Source organism: Athene cunicularia, assembly GCF_003259725.1.
Source record: "Athene cunicularia isolate RWA chromosome 1 unlocalized genomic scaffold, athCun1 chr1_part1, whole genome shotgun sequence".
Classification (NCBI taxonomy): domain Eukaryota; kingdom Metazoa; phylum Chordata; class Aves; order Strigiformes; family Strigidae; genus Athene; species Athene cunicularia.
The window spans coordinates 26,208,223-26,226,404 of record NW_020799091.1 but is presented as its reverse complement, the minus strand read 5'-3'; positions in this window follow the sequence as shown (position 1 = coordinate 26,226,404).

The window sequence follows — 18,182 nt, the reverse complement described above, 5'->3', positions numbered from 1 at the left end:
GGGGGGGGGAAGTGATAGAGTGACTTGGTGGATACCTGGCATTTAGCCAAAGTCAAACCATCACAGTGGTGTACTGCTGTCAATTATTATTGTTCTGCCAGCTAGTCACTAGAGTGCTTCCCCAGGCCAGAGAAGAGCTACTATAAAATCCACCAGACAGACTACAAAGAAAGTTGCTACTGTTGTCCACCTGGGCTTTCTCCAAACAATACAGCTAATACTTTCAAGTTTAAGAAGTGATGTGGAGTCTTCAGTGTTATAATACTACTACAGTAGAATATGTAAAAAAAAATATTTTATTTTTTGCTGGTTTTAGAAGATTGCCTCCTATGCACAGCATAAATACAGAACAAATTCTCCATGTCTCACACATTATGAATGAAAATAACGATTTCTTAGAGATAAGGGTGTGGGATTCAAGGAACATAGTACAGAACTATAAAACAAGGTAGATAATACATTAAAATGCTTGTACTTCACTAGAATTTGTGTGCACTTAAAATGGAGTTTATGTCATCTAACCCCAACCATCTTAGATATCTGGGCAAAGTTGAATGTCTTTAGTTCAGTGTGAGACTGGCATCTCAAGAGAGCAGTTTACTTCATTCTGAAACATATGTTCAGAGAACAAGTTATCCTACTTGTTTATGTCAACAAGATAGTGCAGAAGCCCATACAGCAAGCCTACACTAGGCACCTAGCTTTTATATGGCTAGAGGAAGAGGATATGGAACCTGTGCAGAAATGTATTGTATTTTTCATTTAAGAGCTGATGTCACTTCTTTATAAATAAAGATTTCTTTACCTTGTGCCGTTAAACTATAACAATTTTATTTTTTAATGGACAATACATGTTACTTTCTATGTCATGATAATACGTATTATTGATACCACAGGTTAGCATATTTATTTGTATTTTAAGTTCCATTATACGTGGTGAGAAAATATATGTGTGGTGAGTCAGAATAAAGCCATAGTCCTATACCCATCAGATGTCTGTCTTTCTCTGCTTCAGTCTCGGTGCTTTCACAGAGCTGTGCCTTAGTCTCTGTATTCCTGATAGAGAGGTTCATTCCTAATACCATGAGATTAGATCAGCCATTTTAAACTGTTCTGTTCCCATGTAGCATTTTGCATTTGTAATTTAGAAATGAAAAATCATGGAATTCATTTCCTCTCTTACTTTTATTTTATAAACTCTTTCTCAGTCACAAATTGACTGATGCACAAATTGTGCATCAGTCACAAATATGAAGAGAGGCAGTCACAGAAAAGGTAAATAATGGCCACAGCTATACAGAATCACAGAATCATCTAGGTTGGAAAAGACCGTGAAGATCGTCTAGTCCAACCATTACTGCCAATAGATAGTACTATACTGCAGTAAGGGAGCCTCTGCCTTTTTACTCTAGCCTTATAGCAGGTTTTTTTGCCTTCCTTCATTACTGGTATTGCCATATTTCTAAACAGCATCCCCCATCTCCCAGATATCACCATGTTCTGCCCTGTACAAGCAGTACCTCCAAAGTTGATGTTGTTGGGATGTGTTACATTGACCGGGAGCTTGGTTGCAGGATGTTCATAACACCATTGTTTTTATCATGCATGAGCTTCTCACTGGGGGCAGAGCATCCCTGTGTTCCTTTCAAAAAGTTTAGTTCCCACTGCACAAGCCCCATGGAGCTAACATGAGTGTGAATGGTGGAGGGGTCCAGAACCTCAGGCTGACTGGCTTACCAGTCTGAACTGAAATTTTGACTGGGTTGCAGTGTGGCTGTCAGACTAAGAAAATGTCCTCAAATACCATTTAGATGGGTGAGATAAAGTGTCACTGGAGAAGCCATGTGCTGACTCTTAAATTAGCCCAGGCCTGGTTTGTGGTATTCATTAGGAATATACCATGCTGGACTAGAAGGAGGAATGAAAAAGTTACAGAAACTACTTTTGCAAATAATGTGGAAGTTCCTTTTATCCTGTGGCTTTCCAAAACTCAGATGTTGGAAAGCTGTATTTTATTTGATTCACTCTCTACACTTAAGGAGATATTTCTGTTTCAGAAGAAAATAGCTTGGCATTATGTGATTTTCCAAAGACGTCAGAGAAAGCTGTAAAGAAAATATCCTTAAATTGCCTTGCTTTATGTTCAGTCAACTCACATTAAAAACACCTCCCACATTACTAAGAAGCTTCAAGTAACATAGGCCTCCTTGTGTTCGTTTCTGCATACTTTTTCCAGGACTGTCGAACTGAGTTTCTCTTTTTTGTATACCACAACCTAACCCTTGAGAAGCGAGGGCTTTGAGAGCTGCCTAGTGCTTATGCTGTTCCATCTCTATTACAGCACACTCTTTTTCTAACATTGTGAGTCACAAAACAACCCCACAGAGCCATCATGCAGTATAATACACTATATATATATATATATATATATATATATATATATATGCATGCTCTTGTTAGATGAGTTGGGTTACAACTGATGATGCTGATGATACTGTCATGAGAAACAAGAGCTGGGAATCCAGACAGCAGCATCTCAGGAGATTCTTGTCTGGGAACTTAATGTCTGAGCACACTCAACAGGAAGAAACTTGTTGTGAGCAGCCATGATTGCCTGTATCACCTACAGGGAGAGTGTATAAATAACGCTGCTTACTAGTTCTGGAGTTAAAACATGTCTCGGGAAAGAAAAGGTCAGAAATAAGGATGGTAGGTAGGAGATGTCTCATTATTTCACTAGCTAAACGCACCATTCAATTGACTTCTTGGGACAGAAGTGAAACCCACCCAAAACTAGGTTCCAACTAGATAATTTCGACAGCTGGAGAGATTTCATTAACACAGACAGAGGCTGAAAATCTGGTTGCAGAACAGTGCAGAACAGTGCAGAACAGTGTCACCAGTGTGTTTTTTTTTCTTTCTCCTTTGGGGACCAGATAAGCCTCTGTGTCAATCTTTTGGATGGAAAGGAAGGGTGATGTGAGCTTTTGCAGTCTTGCCACATCAGTAGTGGAATGTGGCCTAAAACTCTGAAATTATTTCTTAATATTTTTCTTAGCAAGGCATGAGTTTACATCCATTATTTGGGGATAAGAAAGTTGAAGTGCAGAGCTGTAAAAGCATTTCTCTATTTGAAAGGAAAACTTTTTCTCATAATTTTAGCTCTTACTTTATAATTAAATAATTACCCCAATTTAAGCTAATTGCTTATCCATCCCTCTGTGATATCCCTAGATAAGTCAGTTTCTAACTTGTTCAAAAGGAACAAAGCAATGCCACATAATTTTAGGAAAATATATAACCCAAAGAGGATATTTCTAGTGTGGTTTTCACCTTATGAACCCAACCCTAAACCTGGAGAGAAAGTGTAAAAGGCTACTCAAATGCAAATAGTTTTTAGAGAGCAAATGCAAGAACCAGGTAGCCAGAGAAACAGGTTCTGGCAATGTTGTCCCAAAGAGCAGACATGCAGAGGTGTACTGCTGGCATCTACAAAATGAAACCTGCACAGTATTTAGTGCTATACATCATACAGAATTATGCAGACTAACACGAGATGTCTTTTTCTGTGAGGCTTTTCCTCCTTTTGAATCTTGTGATGTTCCTCAAAGGTGTTTGCTTGAGAGTATATTTTCTGGCATTCATAAGTATCAGACACAGAAACAGTAGGAACTGTAAGAAATAAAACTAGAAAAATAAAAACCAATTTCACTGTTGGTCTTACGTTCTTCTTCAAAAACACCTGCTTAATAACAAAATACCAAAGAAACTGTGGTGTTATGGGAGTCACCAGTTAGATATCAGATTCCTAAATGTTTCACTTACTGGCTCTCGGTCCCTTTGATTTCCCCGGGCATGCTGTGGGAGAGCAGGGGAGTACTTCCAGAGGCTGAATTCTTGGCTGAATATGGCTGAAGGGAATTCAGACCATGATAACAGAAATGTAAATTGTTAGTGTCAGTTTTTCATTGTTTTTCACCAAAAAAGTTTTGTGCCTTTAAAATCCAGACATAAAGTATAATATAATCTTACTGAGCCAAATAAGATGGAGATCAAGAAATCTAACTAGCTAGCAGAGGGACTTAACATATTACTTCAAAAAACAGCATAACAAAACTCACATAATAAATTATTATTTTTATCTCACAGCAATGTCATTAGCTGAAATTTGTTGTTTAAATTTTTCTACTCAATTTTAGAGTCGGGACTACCATGAAACATGTAACTTTATTTCATAAAACTTATAAAAGGCATATGTGTTTAAATTACCTTAATTTGTATCTAGTTAGTTTAAAAATACCTGCACTATATATACCAACTTCTTTAAGGGGATAGTGAGAGCAAGGATACATTGACAAAAACGTATGAGCCAAAATCTGAATATAAATTTCATGAACCGATTTCTGTACTGTTGAAGGGCCAAAAATACCCTTGGAACTAATGGAGTTGGGCCAACTTGCATCAGCAATAACTGACTCCTCTAGTCAGGTAAAGAGATATGTTAGGTTTGTTAAAGAGCAGCAATATAGGAAGAGAGAGTATGATGCTATCAGTACCATTTTAGTTGTCTGCCATAGCTACTGCTGCTCTGCTGTAGATCATTTCTCAACACAGGACTTGTAACAGATAATGGCAAAACACAGCTTCAACAGGGTTTAATTGCTCTCCTGTCACTGTGGCATGTGAAACTGCAGTTTGCCTTGCATTTTTCAACTTTGTAAGATAAAACCCCAGCAATTTAATCCTTCTGCTGCTGTATTGCAAATCCCAGGTTTGACTGTCAAGAATACTGTGGTGTGGGCAGGCATGAACTCTACCATCTATCCTCCATGCTGGATGGATGACAGTTTTGATACTGATGTCCACGATAGCAAGCAGAAGGATCCAGGCAAAGCGCACTAAGCAAGCCATGTGAGACAGTGGATTGTTTTTGGTAATCTATGGCCATCACTTTCCAGCCTATTCTGAGAGTACCAGAGCCTTGGGGATTTGGACTGGGGGCTGCTAAGACTGTGGCTGTAACATGTGGGACGAATGACATGCTACATGTGGGACAGATACTGTTCAGTGGGGAATGTGCTCTCTCAGCTACTGCTGTTAGCATTTTCTTTATCCTTCCATGGAGCAGCAAACTCAGATTTCTCCAATCTATCTTCTACCTCCCTGCTTCTGAAGATTCTCTTTCCTCTTTAATTCTTCCTTTCCATTAATGGTCCAGCCTTAGATTCTCGAGGAAGCAAATTTTGTCCTTCCCTACCTTAGTTGAAGCTTTGAGATGGTCACAGCTATACACAGCTAGTGAACCTTGTAGAGTTGCTGAGATTACCAGTGCAGGCTCAGTGCTGAATGAACCTGGTGTATGGCTTTCAGAGGAGAACTGTATTTTATTTAGTCATCTAAGAACATGGGCAAAACAAGCTCCTTTCTCTGCCCAGCTGTGTAGACAACCCCAAGTTCTACTCCTGTGATGGAAAGAGAGATTGAAATGAAGGGTAGGGTGGAGGTGGAAGAGGTACGGTGAAGGAGTGTAACACAGCAGGATGAGGAATTCTTTTGGAGGAGATAAAATAAGAACTAAGACATAGGACAAATCAGGGGATATTTTTTTCAGAGATTTAAAGACATAATCCAGTCTAGAGGATAAGAGACATTTGAAAATTGACTTGCATCTGTGTCAGGCACTGCTGAAGAATGAACAAATGGATAGAAGAGGACATGAAAGAAGTGGGTGGGAACAATCTCTTGCAGAAAGAGAAGTGTGTAGATGGGAATGTTGTTGCTGGTATATCCTGGAAAAAAAGGGCAACATTTAACTGTGCTATGATCAGTTTAGATTTTTTTAACAAAATGATCTAATATATTTACTTTTTATACTCCTGAATTCCCATGAGATCAATACACCTAAAATATCTCTGCATCTGGTCTGAGATGCCTCTTGGAAAGGGTCAATTGCTTTTTACTGCAAACCAAAGATAAAAATCTGATTTGACACATCTCTAGACATTACTGCTTCGCAAATGAATGAGAGAATGCCTTAAAACCCAAGAAAAAATATTGCTCATACTGATAGATTGATGAGGAAATAACCTAAGAATACATATTGGTGGCAGAGTATGGGGTAGCATCTCAAGAAAAATTATTAGTTATTTAAATCAGATGGAATAAGTCACATTAAAACCCTAAACCCAGTCTCAGATTCCAATCTGAAGTGGTATCACATTTCCAAAACATCAAGTCAAGTGGAATGTAAGGACAAATGAATCAAGTCTTGATTACAGAGGAACAAACCTTTCATGACTGGATTTAACCAGGGATCAAACAGGCTTTAAATTGAACTTGAATATGGCAGTACAAGAGAAACAATGAGTCATACCAAGACTTATTTCAGTCTTCAGATCCCATGCTCACAAAGGAAACACTCCCACAAAGAAAACACTCCCTTCCTTGTTCCTCTGCATCCAATAAATATGAGGAATGCATGATGTCTCAGGAGTTACATTCTTCTTGAAGGAAGCAATAACTTTTTAAGAAGTGGTATATGTTTTGACAGAAATAGGAATTTAAACATATGGAAAATGGATTCTAAAAAATTGGGAAAACTTGCAACTATTGTTTCTCTCCTCTAACAGTCTTTGCCCAAAACCAGAATGGGTTACAGTGATGGGTTACGGCAGTGCTTGACAGACACAGCAGTGATAAAGATTCTCATATATTTTCTGTCAAATAATGAACTTTCTATCAATTTAATCTAGTAACTGAATAATTCCACTAGCAACATCAGTAATCAAAGAGTAACTCATTTTGACAATACTTCTAAACCAATAAATGGCTTGGACACTACTGTGTATGTAAATTATGAATAATGACAACAAAGTCACACATCTAGTGTAACACATCTAGTGTAATGCAATGTATATCTTGAAAGAAATGTAGGCTGAAACAAAATTACAATCTTGGCCCCTTGGCAAGACGTTAATTTAAGTGACACACAAAGTTCTGTAAAGCATTTCTTTTATAATCATTTTATTATATCACTTTACAATCAAATCTTTCAATCGACATGAAGACATCATTGGCAAGGTTTTCTTTCATATTGGTGTAAAGAAATTATAAAAGATTTGCAACATCTTCTTTGCAAATAAGTCTATGCTGGTGATTAACAACTAGACCCTCCTATTATACATTGGGAGTGTCTTGTCTTGTCCTATCATTTAGCAAGAGTTTTTAGAGAACTAACTCAGTTCACAACTGGGCTACAGACAACATGTTGAGACTCAGGATGCAGGTTCATGACCAGTATAAGCCAGTCAAAGACTACAAGGCAACTGAAAATGTCGTCTTTCCTCTCCCCCTTCTGTTTTGTGTTTCTGCACCTCTTCACCCCAGCTGTGGCAGTGCCAGTGTAAAGCCAGTGAATCAGCTTGCTTTCCTCTCTGGATCCTTTTTAACCAGATCAGTGATCTGGTCCAGCTCACCACATGGCGGCACCATCATGAATGCTAACACAGAGGAGTCAACAGGGATGTGTGATCTAGGGCAGGACAACTTCTTGCAGCAACAGCATGGTTTCCATCTTCAGACATACAAAGGAACAAATGTAGTCTGACATTTCCAAATTTACCAGGGCTTCATTCTTAAGATCTAGGCTTAGAAAAGCACTGAAGGCTCAGGTAGCAATGAATATGCATGTAGTTAACACCAGAGAGAGGAGTGCTACATGTCAGAGGAATGGCATAAACTGTAATTTAAGATTAACTTCCTCTGCACCGCTGGCTGTCAATGTCTGTCACTGACACAAGTATCCCAGCATGACTGAGATAGAAAAATACCATATCTGCTTCCAGTGGCCTAGCCAATCCCTATGATCTCATCTCCAGTACACTGTTTGCAAAGTTAGAACTAAATCCAGGTCTGTAAAGGCCCTTGTCCCCTTCTAATATAAGCGTAGATGAAAGGAAGTTACATGGAGAGAGCTTATGACAAAGGCAAAGCACAAAGATTATCTTTTGTTTCAGAGAGAAGCAGTTATTTATAGCACAAACACATCATAGAAAACTTCTGGATTACTGAATGAAAGTCCAATATGAGAGAAGTTTTTTCTCCTTGTTATACAATGTGAAAGAGCAGATTTCAAGGCTCATGTACCTGGACTGATTCCCAGACCCTGGCAGAGCTCTAAAATATGGCTTAATGCAATGTTCTGTTAATTTTTTTTCTGTCCAGAATGTAGAAAATGCAGAAAACGCCAAGTTATCCCACCTTGTAGCAGTCTCCAATTAATTCAGTAGGGGATGTGACACTGTGCTTTCCCCTGGTGTCCTATCCAGCTTACAGAACCTGATTAGAGTGGTCTCTTCCTTTTCTATGGAAATCTGTGTCCGGGATAACACAGTGCCCAGGGCTGCAGACCAGCTCAACCTTCTCTTCCTGCCCATGAATGCCCCTGTTCTCACCCAAAGAGCAGCTTCACTACTTACAATTCAAAACTGAAACACAACTTTGGGACAATGTTTTTCTCCAAACTAGTTCAAGGAAGCATAAGCTATGAATCTCAGGAACAGAAATAGCATTTAGAATAGATGGGAACAACATTTTGGGGATATTTTTAATGACAGAATCTGTGAGCTGTCTAGCAATTGCCCAGTAACCCTCACAGCAGGGAAAATTTTCAAGAATTCAAGCAATAATAATATTGTGTTTGACACGGTGTCTTCAGAAATGATAATAACTTTCCTCACATGAGATTTTCTTTGGGATGAAAGTTGTTTCACTCTCTTCTGTTCTGATAAGGTGACCTCTGTGAAGTTAGGCTTCTGGTGGTCACACATAACAACTGCACTCTGTCCCAGGGTTTCTCATGAAGAAAATTTCTGACATTTCACTTCTGCAGCAGCCATCTGGCATGTGACTTACGGCTTCACATTTGGCATGGACTAAAAGAACAAAAGCTATTGTCCACACTCTGTATTTTGCTTTACCAAAAATATTCCTTCTAGAAAATAAAGAATATATTGTGCATTGTCTCAAACATGAATGGAAGATTTGCATCAGTCTCTAGACCTTTAAGCATGTTTTAAAATACAATTTTTCAATTGCAAATATTTTTTGTTACAGACATTGGAGAAATCTGTGCTATATTAATTTATCTATCTGGCTGAATTTGGTGGGTAAAAAATAATCAAACCACCTAGAGGTGATGACTTTTTCTTCCTAGGAAGGGCATTTCTTAAGGGCAGGAACACCGCAGGCTGTTCTGTGTCTGGTTCAATGATTAAAGTCATTGTCCATGACAAAAGTAATGCTGTGCAGACACGCAGCATGAAGAGACCATTTTGTGTAATGCTCCTATTTGCACTGGCAGAAAATTTTGGACCATGACTGTACAGAGACAAACAAGTGCCAGTGGCTCAGAATACCCTTTCTGCCAATTATCCCTAACTACTTAAATGGTCTTTTTTTTTTTTTTTTTGGTAGTGTCCTGGATGATGGCTGTTCAATGCATTCCTATTTATATAGATACACTAATTTTGCTGTAGTTTCCTTAGGTGCAGTGCCCATACACCTGTAGGTCTGGTTTGGTTATCCTACCTTAGATATAGCTTTGTGAAAAGGGTTTTTTTAATTGCAAACAGAAGAGGTGAGTTACTCCAAGGTAGATACCCTGACTTCTTTCTGAAACACTGAAGAACCACTTTAGAAGCTCTTATCTATTAATTAATCTTTTGTCCTTGGATCTTGTCTCTGATGGTCCTTTTCCCTGAGACATGACCTCCTTCGTGACCTAGTAAAACTCTCCATAAATCAGAGATGTAGTGAAGCATTTGAAACTGCTACAAACCAACTCTTTAAGATAGAAAAGCACACATTCAATCAAAAGAAACAGAACAGATAGATCTAGCTGTGATAAACCATCACAACCCAGTTTTCAGATACAGTCTGTGTAAATACCCTTCATCTACAGAACAAAGATGGGGTTAGTGATAGTAATATGTGGTTGAAAATCAACACTGTAAAGGGTTTTTTCTCCTTATTCTCCCCAGCACTGATTAGTTGGTGTGCATTCCTGTACAATCTACTTGGAAGATTTAAATTACACAATGTTTGCTAGACCTGATATTTGGCCAAAGAAGTACTTAACAGAAATAATACAAGGACTAGGGATCAAATGACAGTTTTGAAAAAGTGTCATTTTCTATTTGATGAGTGACAGTTTAAGCCTCAGTTTGCTGCTGGTCCCTTTTGAGGAACTGAGGCTCCAAAATCATAGTTCATAACTTGACCATATCCTAAGAGCTGTTAATTAATTGTTCATGTATGCATGGGATTTTAAAATACCACTCCCCTTCAAGTGCAGAAAAAAAAAAGCTCAATTCCTTTGATTGAAGGAAGGGTGTGACTCACAGAGAAAGATAATTCTGCAATTACACGGCAATAAGGAAAGGTCACCAGTGCAGACTACATATCATGCATAGGAATCTTTACCGGAAGCAAACATTTTGATCCTAAAGAAAAGATTGGCTATGGGTGGCAAATGTGGCTTTTTGTCATGTCTTCAAGTACTGAGAAATTATTACTTTATGATCACTCAGGGTACAGGATGAATCTGTTATTCTCCGCCATTCCCTCTCAGTGATTAGTTGTTGTGGTAAGGTATTAGCTGTCTTTTTCTACCTGCCAAGCCACAGAAATGTGGCGTTCAGATCACAGCTAACCCTTGCAGGAGGTTAAAACCTTCGCGGGAACAAAGCACAAACGCCAATATGGTGTGGGTGCGTATGCCGGATCGCAAACCATCTGCGTCACTGACAATTTAACAGTGTCATCAGCATTCAAGTTAGAAGATTAACAATGTCTAAATTAATGACGCACTTGTGTTAGAAGACTAACGGCGTCTAGATTAATGACAGCCAAAAGTGAAAGTATTTTTACTTATTAGGGAAGAAACAGATAAGAAAGGAATCTGTAGAATAACAAAGCAGAAATTTATCTACCAGTTGTGCACGCTTAGTAGCGCTTATTGAAAGTGCTGAGAGGAACAAGTTTTTGAAATGAGCATGCGCCAGAGCAACACACGGATTTGATGTCACAAGAATATATAAGGACTTGTTTTTCTAATAAAGATCAGAGCTTGACTGTTAACCCTATTGGTGTGTGTCTTGTCTCACAGCCTCGTCCTGCAACTAAGGGGGTTCCTGCTACAATATGGTGGTTGCTATTTGCTCAATTTATTAACTGTGCAATTGCTTTATATACGCCTTTCTGTATATCGCGAGATCTTTAGTTCCCCGTTCTTTCCGTACATCGCGAGATCTTTCATGTGCCTCTATTCTTCCCATACATCGCAAGATCTTCCGAGCACCTCTCCCTACAATTAGTGTCTGCCTTTGGCTAGCTGACTTCCAATCATAGGGTATTGCTGTATGTATGGAAACAAGGAGGATTCCTCTTTAAACTCCAGCCATTCAAAAATTTTCTATCCTAAAATCCCATGCAATTCCAAAACTAAGCCAGAGTAAGCATAGCTAGGTCTTGATAGCATCAGGAACAAAACCTCACAGTTCAGTAAGAAGTACCCTACCTTCAGAATCACTATTAAAACTAAAACTGGAGTTGTGGCTATTAGGTTTTTTGGTAGCCTGGTGTCATTTAAAAATAGCAATTAGGAATATTGGAAAAAAACATTTGTCAACGTTTTCATTGTCATTAATGTTTTCATAATTTCAGCAGAGATAATACTCTGGCCAAATTCCAGCTACTTCCCCTTTTGTCTACAGGTGCAAGAACAATGAACGAGGAGAAGAGGTAGAGAAAATCCAATTAAAATCAACATACATATTAAGGCCCTACAGATGCTGACATGACAAACTAGCAGTGTGTCCTGATCCGATACCGGGGAGAGTTCTTAAACGATCCCAAGAGCAAGATTAAGACAAAACGAGGTCAGATGCTGTACAAGCTTATAAACTTAATTTTCTATAATAATGGATAAGAGCAATAGAAGAGGAAAAGAAAGGAAAATGTTGGAATCCCTAAACAAGACAATGGTAGAGGCCCAACTAATTACCACCACCACAAACATGTATCCAGCAATGTTCTGTCAGCTCATCGGTGTCGATGATGCTCTATGTTCCTGGCTCCATCGAAGTCTCCAACAAACAGCATCCCCTAACAAGCTTCTGAGAGGCGTACACAGTCTGTCTTTTTATAGTCCCCGTCCAGACGATTTGTCTGCCCATTTCCACGGGGCTTGTTGTAATATGTGCCTCCCTGTGGTCCTCTGTACGTGTATGCGCAGAGTCCATGTTGGTCATGATGGCGAGGGGCTGATCTGAGATGCCTTTGGTCTCTGTTGTCTTCCTCACCATGGTTTCCCCTACACACGGCTCAGGTGCAGGTGCAGCTTGATGAGCGCTGCCAAGGCTACTGTTGTTTTCACCTCGGGCAGATGTCGTGGTTTTCGTCAGGGACTATTCGTCTACTTCAAGACGTACTCCTCCACAACAACAGGATGCTGAGGGCAGGAAGTGGTGGTCGTGAAGCAGCAGCGTTGAGACAGGCTAAAGTCCAAAAAGTCCCTTACAGATAGCTTTGAAATGGAACTGAAATAAACATTGAGTGATTATCGATACAGTTTCATAGGAGGAGGTTTGATCATCAGCCATCCCATTTCACAGGAAGGATTCTGGACAGTATCAGGGTTTAACCATCAACATGTTTGCCAGTATGTGAGACAGAGAGGCTGTTCTTCAGTGTTGTTCTTCTGGAATGTGAATAACAACATTCATAGACGCTTCGACATTTATGACAAAGAAGCCTTGAACATATGACCGTAACCTGTGTACCTATATGGCCCTGAGGAAAATACTTACATAAAGGAGACTAGAAAAAGAAGAGATACCTGAAAAACTATCTAGACTGAAATCCTCCAAATTATTTAAACATGCATGAAGAGAAACGTGTTTTAGAAAAAAACATGTTAGAAAGGAAACAAACTAGCACATAAAATTATCCCAAAATTATTTGGGAGCAAATTTAACTATTTTAAAGTGCTAGAGATTTAAGGTATATATAGAATTTATTCAGATTTTGGAGCCTGGCCAGTTTGACGGGATGAAGAAACAACTCTTCTGACAAGATCCATTACAGGACCTTAAAGACGCGGCCCTTGGTGCAGCCGTCTATTGGTTCCACACTGACCTGGACAATGAGATTTAATGTATTCAGCATGGACCATGTTGCTTCCTTCAGCATTTGGCAGGTACCACTTGGGCATGAGGTTCTGTGTCTGTCCTAGTGCTGATTAAGACAAACCCCAAGTGCCTTCTGCGGTCCGATTCAGACTTGGGTACAGATCTATGTTTCGCAGACAGAAAGAGAGGGAGCTCATAACAAGAGATGTGAACAGAGCTGTGGTCTGCTGTATTAAATCAGACCTTGATTTTCAGAAGTAATTCTGAGTACAGGAGAAAACTCTCCCTATTACAGAATATTCTCTGAGATGAGCCTGGAAATAGGCTTTTGTTGTAGTTTAAGCCCTGCCGGGACCGGAGAGCACATTGCCGTTGCCCCTCCCCCACCCACAGCTGGTCGGGCTGGAAGTGAGGCACAAACCCGGGCTAAAATAAGAAGAAATTTAATACAACAGTGTGATAAAACAATCTGAACAACAATAGTAGCAATGATAACAATAAACAGCAATAACAGTGAACAAGACAAATGATATACAGAGAAATACCGCTAACTGGTCACAGAACAAAGTCGCGGCATGGGTCCCACCACCAAAAAGCCAAAGAGAAAGTAAAATCAAAGTTTCCCGCCCCTGGACCTGACTCAGCCTGGTGTGAATAACCTGGCTGGAGATCCCTTCCCCCTCTCTCTCTGCTGGGGAAACTTAACCCTATCCTAGTTGAACCAGGACAAATGCCCTTGTTTATCTCAGTTGCTGAAATTTGCTGTTGCTCTGATGCTGCTGGAAACATTGAGAACAGGCTGATGTGTTGCCTCCACCACCTCCTGTCATCAGCACTGCTTTGCACACCCCTATCTGCCTATCAAGGAGCTGTCTCCATCTTTTACCCAAGACAGAGAGCTGTTTTGGAGAACAGACATTATTAAGTCCCTGCAGTGCCAAACCTCACTGGGTCTCAGTCTGTGAGCAGCGCTTCCAGGAAATGCTAGTAATGATTGGAAGAAAGGTCTTGCTCTTCCAAACTCAAGCCACAGTGAAGTTTTCATTCTGTGAGAGAAAAGAAACCAGGACTGTGAGAAACTAACAAAAACAACCTGGGGAAGCAAAAGTTGAGGCTGATCGAAGAAATGCCTCAAACATTCACAAGACAAAACTATGAGTCACAGGGTGCATTCTGTGGAGGTCGAAGCTCATAAGGCTGCTCATTGTAGCTGGGGGAGAGAGCCCTGTGGAGACAGGACGGCTGTCATCTGGGGCACCTGGGCAAATTTCAAGGCCATATGTCCGATGAATGAACTTTGCTTCATTATCCACGAAATGCATATTAAACACAATGCTAATTACATCATCCCATGAAACACCTTACCCCTCCCCATACATGGGATATGTAGCTATGTGGGTCGACCTAGGGGATGGACCCAAGGTAAGTGAGTATAAATCAAAGGGGGGAAGAAAGGGCCCTCTCTATCTGCACACACACCCCACCCCACCCCACCTCCCGCCTTGCCCCCCGGCTGTCTGAAGAGAGCAGTGAAGCGAAGAAGACGGATGCCAGTGAAAAAGATGGCTGAATCCTGGAAATCTTGCCGGTGGGATCAGTGCAGGAACCCAGACCGGTGATCTGTATTCCCCCATTCCCTCTATCTCCCTCTTTTCCTTTTTCCATTAAGAAATGCAAGGCATATTGTATTGCTCGCCACAACTTGCTATATACTGAGCCAATTATCGTGTGTTCAATTAGTACATTGTGGGTAGTTAATAAATGCTTGGACTTGGAGACTTGTTGTCCGTTCCAATTGGGGATTTGCGAATCTGAGTCACTTGTCCCCTCGTCTGAGTGGGACATGACACATTCTTTCTGACTGAACTCTTCAGTCAGTACATGAAGCTCATGCTAAACTCACCTGAGGAAGGCAAATGCCATGGACAAAGTCTAAGAAGACACGACCAGATTAATGTATCACCTCAGCCTGGGGGACAGCTTTGCCTTCCCCTCTGCCACTTTCTTCCAGCATCTCTCCTGTCCAAAGAAATGCACTGTTGCACAAAGCAGATGCATTTTGGTTTTTTTTTTCATCATCTCATGCAGCTATTTGGGTGAGCTGCTCAAAAGACAATGTAGACATCATTTATTATTTTACTCTATAACCTTTATTTTATGACATTTTAAAGATGGCAGATGTCAACCTAAAATAATATTTAAAATGTTCTGTCTCCACATCGCCCCATTGAAGGGCATAGGCCAACACTATCGAAGTTATTTCAGCTTGTTTTCTTAAAATAATTTCACTGCAATACTACAGTACCTATCCCTACTCTGTCAGTAGCCACGAGTTTAAAGCATAGAGAGATACTTCCCTCTGCTGGTCATGTTTATAAAAAGGTGTCCTCTTCAGCAAAATCGATGTTAAAAAACAAACAGGTCATCTGTTTTCGACCCTACAGAGTTCAGCTAAATAATCATAGCATTTAGCTTTGTGCATCTAAACTTAGATGTTCTCAGGTGCCTCTGCAAGCATCTACCTTTCTCCAAAGGCTATATAAGGAACCAGGCTCCCTAACATTAGTTATTGTAGTTGGATGCCTCAGGTAGGTAGTGCAAGCACCACCCTATAGCTCCCAAATACTTTAGCTGATAGTCAGCATCATGAGATATTTCAGGCCCATGTAAATATCACCGAACAATTTTATTGGTTTACATCATTATTTGCAAACATAAGGTGGACATTGAGTTTACATCTGAAACATAATCCTCTGTGCTCAGAATTGCTATTTTGAGGGAAATACTGGGAAAATGGGCCACAATTTCTAAGGCATGTCACCAGGTTGAGAGAAAAACACATCTTGAGAAACATGTGTTGCTAGGTTGTATATTGGACTATTTGTAACTCATTGTTGGGAAACTACACCAAAGTGTTCTCTCTGGACCTCCAGGTTATTTAGTAAGCAATTGCTTCACAGGTATGTTTGGAAGGGCTAGAGCAGCATTTTAGTGAGGTGTTAAATATGGATATTTTCTTCAATGGTAGTTATTCTCATGCTGAGAGAAAACAGTGAAGAGAGACAAAAAGTGTTTGCAAACAAACAGCTGGTTAAGAACTGAAAGAGTTTTCAGATCGCTGGTTAATTTTGGCATATTTTTTCAGTGGAATAATTTGCATTGCTGTTTCTGTAAGAAGAGGTTAGATATCTAGCAGTTTTTCAGATAGAATTCACTGAATTTCTTCATACTCGATGAATTTTACATTTTTTTTTTTTTTCATGTTATCAGTTTGTTTCATAAAGGTTATATTATCTAGGCTGACTGGGGATTTTGATATTGTGTAAGGATTTACATTCTTATGAGTGCTCAAGAACTTATATTACTAAATGTTTTGTAGAGGAGCTGACTTTATGGTATGCTTCAACAATTTATATTATGGCCCATAGATGGAAGTAATATTCAGGCAATAGACGAGAATCAGAATCCCCATTTTATGTTGATTATCCAGATAGTCCTTTTTCCTAACAACCTCATGCTATCCAGGTTAACTAATTTATGATCATTGCTGCACAAATTGAAGCACTATCCTAAACTAGTGTAGCTGTTTATCACCTCTATTCCTTTTGCATTAATTGCTATGTCATCTAGGAGTTCTGCCAAGGAAAAACTGTGCTTCTGTTTTATTGTGCTACACCTAGAATTCAGGCTTGGTTTCATAACACTATACCCAGAAAAAACATTATTTCCACTGTTTTTTATAAAGGTATTTCTCATTTCAGGATCACTCCCAGTTCTCAGGGTCCTAAAAGGATTGAACTTCGGTTCTGCTAGAACATTGTTGGTTTACTTGCACATATTACTTCAGTCAGCAAACCCCAATTCTTTAAACATAGTTACATTAAAAATCAGGTTCCTTATCCATCTTGGACACTAGGATATTGACCTTGTTCTTTTGTGTCTGTTTATTAACAACTGTAGCATTTCCCATCTTTGTGTCTATAATCACAATCAAATTGATTATAAATTCTTAATTGCTCTTATTTACTTGTTATATAATAACATCAGATAGCAAAAAGGTGGCTAGAATTCTTGTTTACTGAAATGCTACTTAAGTAGAATGAATAATTAAATAGTCTAGTTGACTTACCTTGTAGCTCTTGTATGGTCTTGATATATCCCCTGTGAATACCAGGAGTTAAAATATATGATACCTTAACTATTGGAGAAAAGTGTGTCTTCTGAGCACATGATCACGTAGAAGAGGAGATCACACAAAGCATTTTCACAACAGGTGAAAGAAGCTTGTGGGGTAATATTTGGAGTTAGCTTTAGAAGAAAAACTGCTGCAGGTTAAGGAATTCTGACTACAAGTTGCTATTAATTCTCTCTTTCTTTCTCCAACCAAATCTCTTAGACTATCCGACCATAAGACTGTTCAGCATTATATACAACTGAATGCTACACCAGAATAAAATCAAATCCACCTGCTAATGCTTGACTTACTAGTTTCAGCATCATAAGACATCCTTTGACTTGTGTTAGCAAGTAATGTTTAATATTAATTTTTTTTTATTAATTATAAATAGTTTCTCATGAGTTTTTAAGGTACCTTCACCCAATTGTAATCTTCCACTTTACAGCTCTTGCTGTTTTGAGGTCAATCACAGTGGGGGCATTTAATTCTGACTAGAGTCTGTTCAGTATTAGAAGCAAACACAGGAAAGCAACTTCTTATAAATTGTCCCCTGTTTGCCCATATCCTTGCACATAACAGATCCTCCTGATAAACTTTGTAAAGATATTCTCTCTTAATGCACTGTATTGATACCTAGGAGTCTGTAAAACATAAAAAGATAAAAAGTGAAACTTTGCTGAGAGGTACCCAAAACCACTGTAATTTTCATTTCAGCAATAGCTCCAAACTGCAGTGAATGCAGATCAGAAATTACCTACCATCATATATTGCATAAAAGGCTGATTCTCTTTCTTGCTAAACAGTAATACTCTCTC